Source organism: Harmonia axyridis, chromosome 6 (assembly GCF_914767665.1).
Source record: "Harmonia axyridis chromosome 6, icHarAxyr1.1, whole genome shotgun sequence".
Taxonomy (NCBI): Eukaryota; Metazoa; Arthropoda; class Insecta; order Coleoptera; family Coccinellidae; genus Harmonia; species Harmonia axyridis.
The window spans coordinates 16,296,701-16,303,998 of record NC_059506.1 but is presented as its reverse complement, the minus strand read 5'-3'; positions in this window follow the sequence as shown (position 1 = coordinate 16,303,998).

The following is a 7,298-nucleotide window of genomic DNA, read 5'->3' as shown; positions in this document are numbered from 1 at the left end:
TTTACATATTATAAAAAAAATATTATGTTTTTCTTTTCAAATATATCAACTTTAAAAGAGCCAACCCATTCAGTCTATTTTCACTAGTTTTATTTTTCAAGTATGTTTTGAGGAAAAAAGCATTTTCGAAATCACTTTTTGAAATTTAGTTTATTTCTTTACATCGATTCCTATAAATATATTCAGGAAAAAAATACCGTCGTAATATTTATACAACAGAGTACTCAAATTCAAATTTATGAGTAGAAAGTTTATATGCAAAAAACCGGTAAAAAGTGATAGTTATCACCTTTTTTGCATTTTTTCAATGTTTTATCATGAAATTTTGGTGGCAAACTTCAGATTCGAATTCTGTACTCCAGAAACAGAGATAATAAATCGAAGAAATTAAAACTATCCCATCAACTAAGTTTTAGCAGCGATAGATATAATACGCCAATTTTGAACTATCGTTTGAGCCAGGTTTTTCGGACAAAAAACTTTATGGAAGAAAACGTCAGAAGATTAAATTTTTTTCGTATTTTTTTTTAATATTCCGTCACAGAATTTTGGTGCTAAACTTCAGATTCGGATTCAGAACCCAAAAAAATAAAGGGTGTTTTTTTAGAGCTATAGAACTTTAAATTGCAATAAAACAACGATGGATTATTCGATTGATATGAATTTGATTTATCCGCAAGATAATCTTGTGGCATTACATTTTAAATATGATTTCTGGCATATGACCGACAAGGCTGGCTCGGATGTAGTCCAATCTGGACGTCCAATTTTCGATGACTTTTCCAACATTTGTGGCCGTATATCGCCAATAACACGGCGAATGTTGTCTTCCAAATGGTCAAGGGTTTGTGGCTTATCCGCATAGACCAATGACTTTACATAGCTCCACAGAAAGTAGTCTAGCGGTGTTAAATAACAAGATCTTGGAGGCCAATTGGTCCAAAACGTGAAATTAGGCGGTCACCAAACGTGTCTTCCAATAAATCGATTGTGGCACGAGCTGTGTGACATGTTGCGCCGTCTTGTTGGAACTACAGCTCCTGGACATCATGGTTGTTCAATTCAGGAATGAAAAAGTTAGTAATCATGGCTCTATACCGATCACCATTGACTGTAACGTTCTGGCCATCATCGTTTTTGAAGAAGTACGGACCAATGATTCCACCAGCCCATAAAGCGCACCAAACAGTCAGTTTTTCTGGATGAAACGGTGTTTCGACATACACTTGAGGATTAGCTTCACTCCAAATGCGGCAGTTTTGTTTGTTGACGTAGCCATTCAACCAGAAGTGCGCTTCATCGCTAATGGACGTAGAGCGCGATACGTATTCCGCACAGAACCATTATTTTCGAAATAAAATTGCACTATTTTCAAGCGTTGTTCAGGCGTGAGTCTATTCATGATGAATTGCCACACCGAACTGAGAATAAATCACTTGACAGCTGTTAAATCCGTCGCCATCTCGAACAGTAATGCCAACGTAAAGTTATATACCTCGAAAAAAAACACCCGTTACATACGATCGAAAAAATCAAACTAACCAATAACTTTTCTTTGAGGGGCACATGTGAGCACAAATTGACTGGATTACGTAGAGGTGATTTAATTCAAATTTCACATTACAAATTAATTGAACTGAGAGTGATAATTTCATTCACTTTTTACAAATTCCATTAAAAAATATTTTCGAGATTTTGAAAAAAAAATGAGTTTTTTTGACATCTTGAACATTTCGGGGGGGTTTGAAACCCCAAAGCCCCCCCCCCCTGGCTACGCCCGTGATAGTAGAAGTCCTTTTTGTGAAAATTCTTGAAAAACAGGTTCGAGCGTGTTTTTCACCCCTTCATCCCCTCACTAAGTGATTGATATTGGTATCAGAAGAAAGCTTATCAAAAAGCAGAAATTTTACAAAGACTCCAATCTTGATAGTGGAAGTCCTTCATGTGAGAATTCGAGAAAAACAGGTTCGAAAGTGTTTTGCACCCCTTCTTCCCCTCGCTAAGTGATTTAGATTGGTATTAGAAGAAAGCTTATCAATAAGCAGAAATTTTACAAAAACTCCAATATTGATAGTGGAAGTCCTTCATGTAAGAATTCGAGAAAAACAGGTTCGAGTGTGTTTTTCATCCCCAACATCCTCTCGCTAAGAGATTAAGATTGGTAACAGGAGAAAGCTTGTCAAAAAGCAGGCATTTTACAAAAAGTCCCATCTTGATAGTGAAAGTCCTTCATTTGGAAATTCGAGAAAAACAGGTTCGAGGGTGTTTTTCACCACTTCATCCCCTTGCTAAGGGATTTTGATTGGTATCAGAAGAAAGCTTATCAAAAAGCAGACATTTTACAGAAAGTCTCATCTCGATAGTCGAATTCCTTCATGTAAGAATTCGAGAAGAACAGTTTCGAAAGTGTTTTTCACCCCTTCTTCCCCTCGCTAAGTGATTTAGAATGGTATCAGAAGAAAGCTTATCAAAAAGCAGAAATTTTACAAAAAGTCAAATCTTGATACTGGAAGTCCTTCACGTGAAAATTCAAGGAAAACAGTTTCGAAAGTGTTTTTCACCCTTTCTTCCCCTCGCTAAGTAATTTAGATTGGTATCAGAAGAAAGCTTATCAAAAAGCAGAAATTTTACAAAAAGTCCAATCTTGATACTGGAAGTCCTTCACGTGAAAATTCGAGGAAACAGTTTCGAAAGTGTTTTTCACCCTTTCTTCCCCTCGCTAAGTGATTTAGATTGGTATCAGAAGAAAGCTTATCAAAAAGCAGAAATTTTACAAAAAGTCCAATCTTGATACTGGAAGTCCTTCACGTGAAAATTCGAGGAAAACAGTTTCGAAAGTGTTTTTCACCCTTTCTTCCCCTCGCTAAGTGATTTAGATTGGTATCAGAAGAAAGCTTATCAAAAAAATTTTACAGAAAGTCTCATCTTGATAGTCGAAGTCCTTCATGTAGGAATTTGAGAAAAACATGTTCGTGGGTGTTTTGCTCCCTCTCATCCTTTCGATAAGAGATTCAGATTGGCATCCGAAGAAAGCTTATCAGAAAGCATACATTTTACAAAAAGTCTCGTCTTGATAGTGGAAGTCCTTCATGTGGAAATTCGAGAAAAACAGGTTCGAAAGTGTTTCTCACATTTTCATCCCCTCGCTTAGTGATTAAGATTGGTATCAGAAGAAAGCGTACCAAATAGCACAAACTTTACAAAAAGTTCCATTTTGATGGTGGAAGTCCATTATGTGAAAATTCGAGAAAAACGGGTTCGAGGGTGTCTTTTACCTCTTCATCCCCTCGCCAAGTGATTTTGATTGGTATCAGAAGAAAGCTTATCAAAAAGCAGAAATTTTACAAAAAGTCCCAATGGGGATGATACCTATCCACTACAGATCCATTTTTTTATTAATCAGACTTAATTCATCAGGCAGTAAACACAAGCACTCTAATATATGAAAATGTTTCTTGCATTTGGAACAATTTGTGAATTTAGTGGATGCTGTTTGTTTCGAGCATATATGACATTTAGCAAAAAAAAAACATTTAGTGAAAAGTAAGATCCATCTTAGCGAAAAGCGAAGCAATGTCAAACGCGTAACGACGCAACGCAGGCACCACGCGCAACTGGTGGGGTTATTGACACAATAGAAGTGCGTATATCTAGTAAACAATGAACAAGTCGTGGCGTACAAGGAGAAAATCTAATATAAAAACCCAATTTAAGAGGTTATATTCTTAAGAATATCATCTGTAGATTTCATATCTCCGGTAGCACAGGAACCACCACTCAAAAATTCATCGATCTTAATTTCCAAATATTGCTCTACCTGTTCTGAGCTCCGCCTATTACCGAATATCATGACAGAACATTTCTCAGGATTCAATTTGTGAAGATGATTCTCAGCTATGCCATAAAATTGGTTCAAATCTGAGTTAATTAATTCTCTAGCCGCAAGGACACGATTCGCAGGGAAAGAAAAGTAAAAGTGCCGTATCACCAGCTTAATGAATTTTGCAGGTCTCAAGACATCCATAAAATTTCATCGTGTAAATAATAAAGTAAAGAGGACCCAGAAAACTTCCTGGAGGGACACCAACCTTCAGGTCTAATGGAGTAGAAAACTGTTTACGAGAAACTTCCTCCTGGGATCCCCCAAAAAGAAAGGACCGCACCAGATCTCTAACGTTGTCAGTAAAGCCATCATAGTGAAGTATCTCATTCAGCAGCAAATGTGGAATATAATAAAACGCTTCGCTAAAGTCTAACGATATTAAGGCTGTGATCATATCATCGTCAGTCGCCTTCAGTTAATCATCCACTACACTAGCCAATGGTGTCACAACCGTGATATTTTTTGAATCCCGATTGATTAATTGGTAAAATCTTAAACCTTGTTCAAAAATATCTGATTTGGCTCTCCATGATTCTCTCGAGTACCTTTGAAACTGCGGGCAAAATAATCATAGACCTTAGTTGATTGAAGTCGGTAGGATTATCAACCTTGGGTTAAAGAAATACAGGCGCCGCTTTCCATAGTCTAGGGAAATAAGACTTGAGTATACACTCATGCACAATATGTGTAATATAGGGAATTACAATTGGACAACAAAGCTTGTTCATCCTCATACAAATATCATCACGACAAATAGCATTCCACCAGCAACCTAATCCCCGCATATTACACTTCTATATCATCAGGGCTAACCAAACTAAACTCCTCCACTTCCCCTAAGATATTATTCCTATAAAAATTCAATAATTCGTCATTCGGTTTTATGTTGATGAAATGATTATTGAGTTCATTTGGGTCGCTAAAGGTCGATTCATATTATCCGACACGTATCGTTTCAGACACCAAGCGAATCGATTGTCGGAACGGAGAGCGCGTACATATACTCATTCAAGGAGCGTTTCAGTTTAATTCAGGCATTGGATAAATGAGGTGCGAAAAAACTTTCACGTGAAAAACTATATGTGCAATTGCATTATTACTGGATGAAGATGAAACAAGAGAAAAGTCAGTAACAAGATTTAGTGTACACCCAATATTCAAAAACAAAACCATCTTGTTTCAATTTGTCTGCAATTGCCCTCCAATTTTTTCCGTTTCATTAGTATCATGATACAATATGTGATGTATGATAGAATTTAGATTATATAGAATTTCTTGCTCACGCACTAAAATATATTGATTTTTCGTAATCCATTACCAACGAAAATTATGTGTTCCAGAACTAAGCGCAACTGAATATGAATGATAATATGAATCGACCTTAAAGGTCGATTCATATTATCCGACACGTATCGCTTCAGACACCAAAAGAATCGTTTACGACAAATATCATTTGATGCGTTTCATATGAAGTAATTCACATTGTTCGTCACCGATCGTGTCATTCGCCATCCGTTCCGTTCAATATTCCTAGAGAGAATATTTTGTCTGATGTATGGGCAGAGTCTATATGAACGTGTCTGAACGGATAATGTGAATTAGCAGACAGTTGCGCTTAGTTCTGGAACACATAATTTTCGTTGGTAATGGATTACGAAAAATTAATATATTTTAGTGAACAGGAAATCCTATATAATCTAAATTCTAAATCACAGATTGTATCATGATACTAATGAAAAGGAAAAAATTTGCAGGGCAATTGCCGACAAATTTAAACAAGATAGTTCTGTTTTTGAATATTGGGTGGACACTAAATCTTCTTACTGACTTTTCTCTTGTTTCATCTTCATCCAGTAATAATGCAATTGTACAGGGTGGGCAAATAAGCGAGGTAAGCGGCTATATCTCAGGAACCACTCATCGTAGAGACTTGCGGTAAAAAATTTTACCACTAAAGTAAACAAAAAAAAACACTGGAAATTATTTTGAAGTTCATACCTCCACCGCTAGGGGGCGTAATAGCTATCGTCGAGTAGAAAAATGCATTTTACTCGAAAAATTTTCATATCAAGTTGGAAAAAAAATATCATCAGTGTAAACCTTGGAAAATTCTCTATCTGTTTGAATTGTCACTTTCGATTTTGCGACATCAAATAAGGGTGGGGGAAAGATAGAAATCTGACTGATTGAAATGTCTGTAACTTCAGTTTGGCTCAACATTTTTGAGTAAATTAGATCTTATTTGAGAGACAACATCTTGTTGATTAAGGAAAAAATATACCCATGATGAATTTGATTCAGCTGCTTCCGACAGGGAGCACTAAGTCAGAAGTTCATTGTTTTGTTCATTTTTCTCTAAAATTTCAAATGTAATGATAGGATTTTCTTAACAGAAACAAAAATTTCATTGAATTTGCATGAAAAAACCTCAAGGTTGCAAAGCGATAATTTCAGGCGTTCTGAAGTTATGGCCGAAAGAAGATATTCTTCAACTGATACACTGAGAGAAACCAAATTGAGTCTTTAAGTTCTAACAGAAACAGAAATCCCATCAAATTTGTATGAAAAAACCAAAAGGTCGCAAAGCGATAGCTTCAGGCGTTCTGGAGTTATGGCCGAAAGAAGACACAATTTAGTTTTTCAGTGCATCAGTTGAAGAATATCTTTTTTCGTCTATAACTAGAGAACCCCTGAAGCTATCGCTTTGCAACCTTTGGTTTTTTCATACAAATTTGATGGGATTTCTGTTTCTGTTAGAACTTGAAGACTCAATTTGATTTTTCTCAGTGCATCAGTTGAAGAATATCTTCTTTCGGCCATAACTTCAGAACGCCTGAAATTATCGCTTTGCGACCTTCAGGTTTTTTCATGCAAATTCAATGAAATTTTTGTTTCTGTTAAGAAAATCCTATCATTACATTTGAAATTTCGGAGAAAAATGAACAAAACAATGAACTTCTGACTTAGCGCTCCCTATCGGAAGCAGCTGAATCAAATTCATCATGAGTATATTTTTTCCTTAATCAACAAGATGTTGTCTCTCAAATAAGATCTAATTTGCTCAAAAATATTGAGCCAAACTGAAGTTACAGACATTTCAATCAGTCAGATTTCTATCTTTCCTCCACCCTTATTTGATGTCGCAAAATCGAAAGTGACAATTCAAACAGATAGAGAATTTTCCAAGGTTTACAGTGATGATATTTTTTTTCCAACTTAAAATGAAAATTTTTCGAGTAAAATGCATTTTTCAACTCGATGATAGCAATTACGCCCCCTAGCGGTGGAGGTATGAACTTCAAAACAATTTCCAGTGTTTTTTTTGTTTACTTTAGTGGTAAAAATTTTTACCGCAAGTCTCTACGATGAGTGGATCCTGAGATATAGCCGCTTACCTCGCTTATTTGCCCACCCT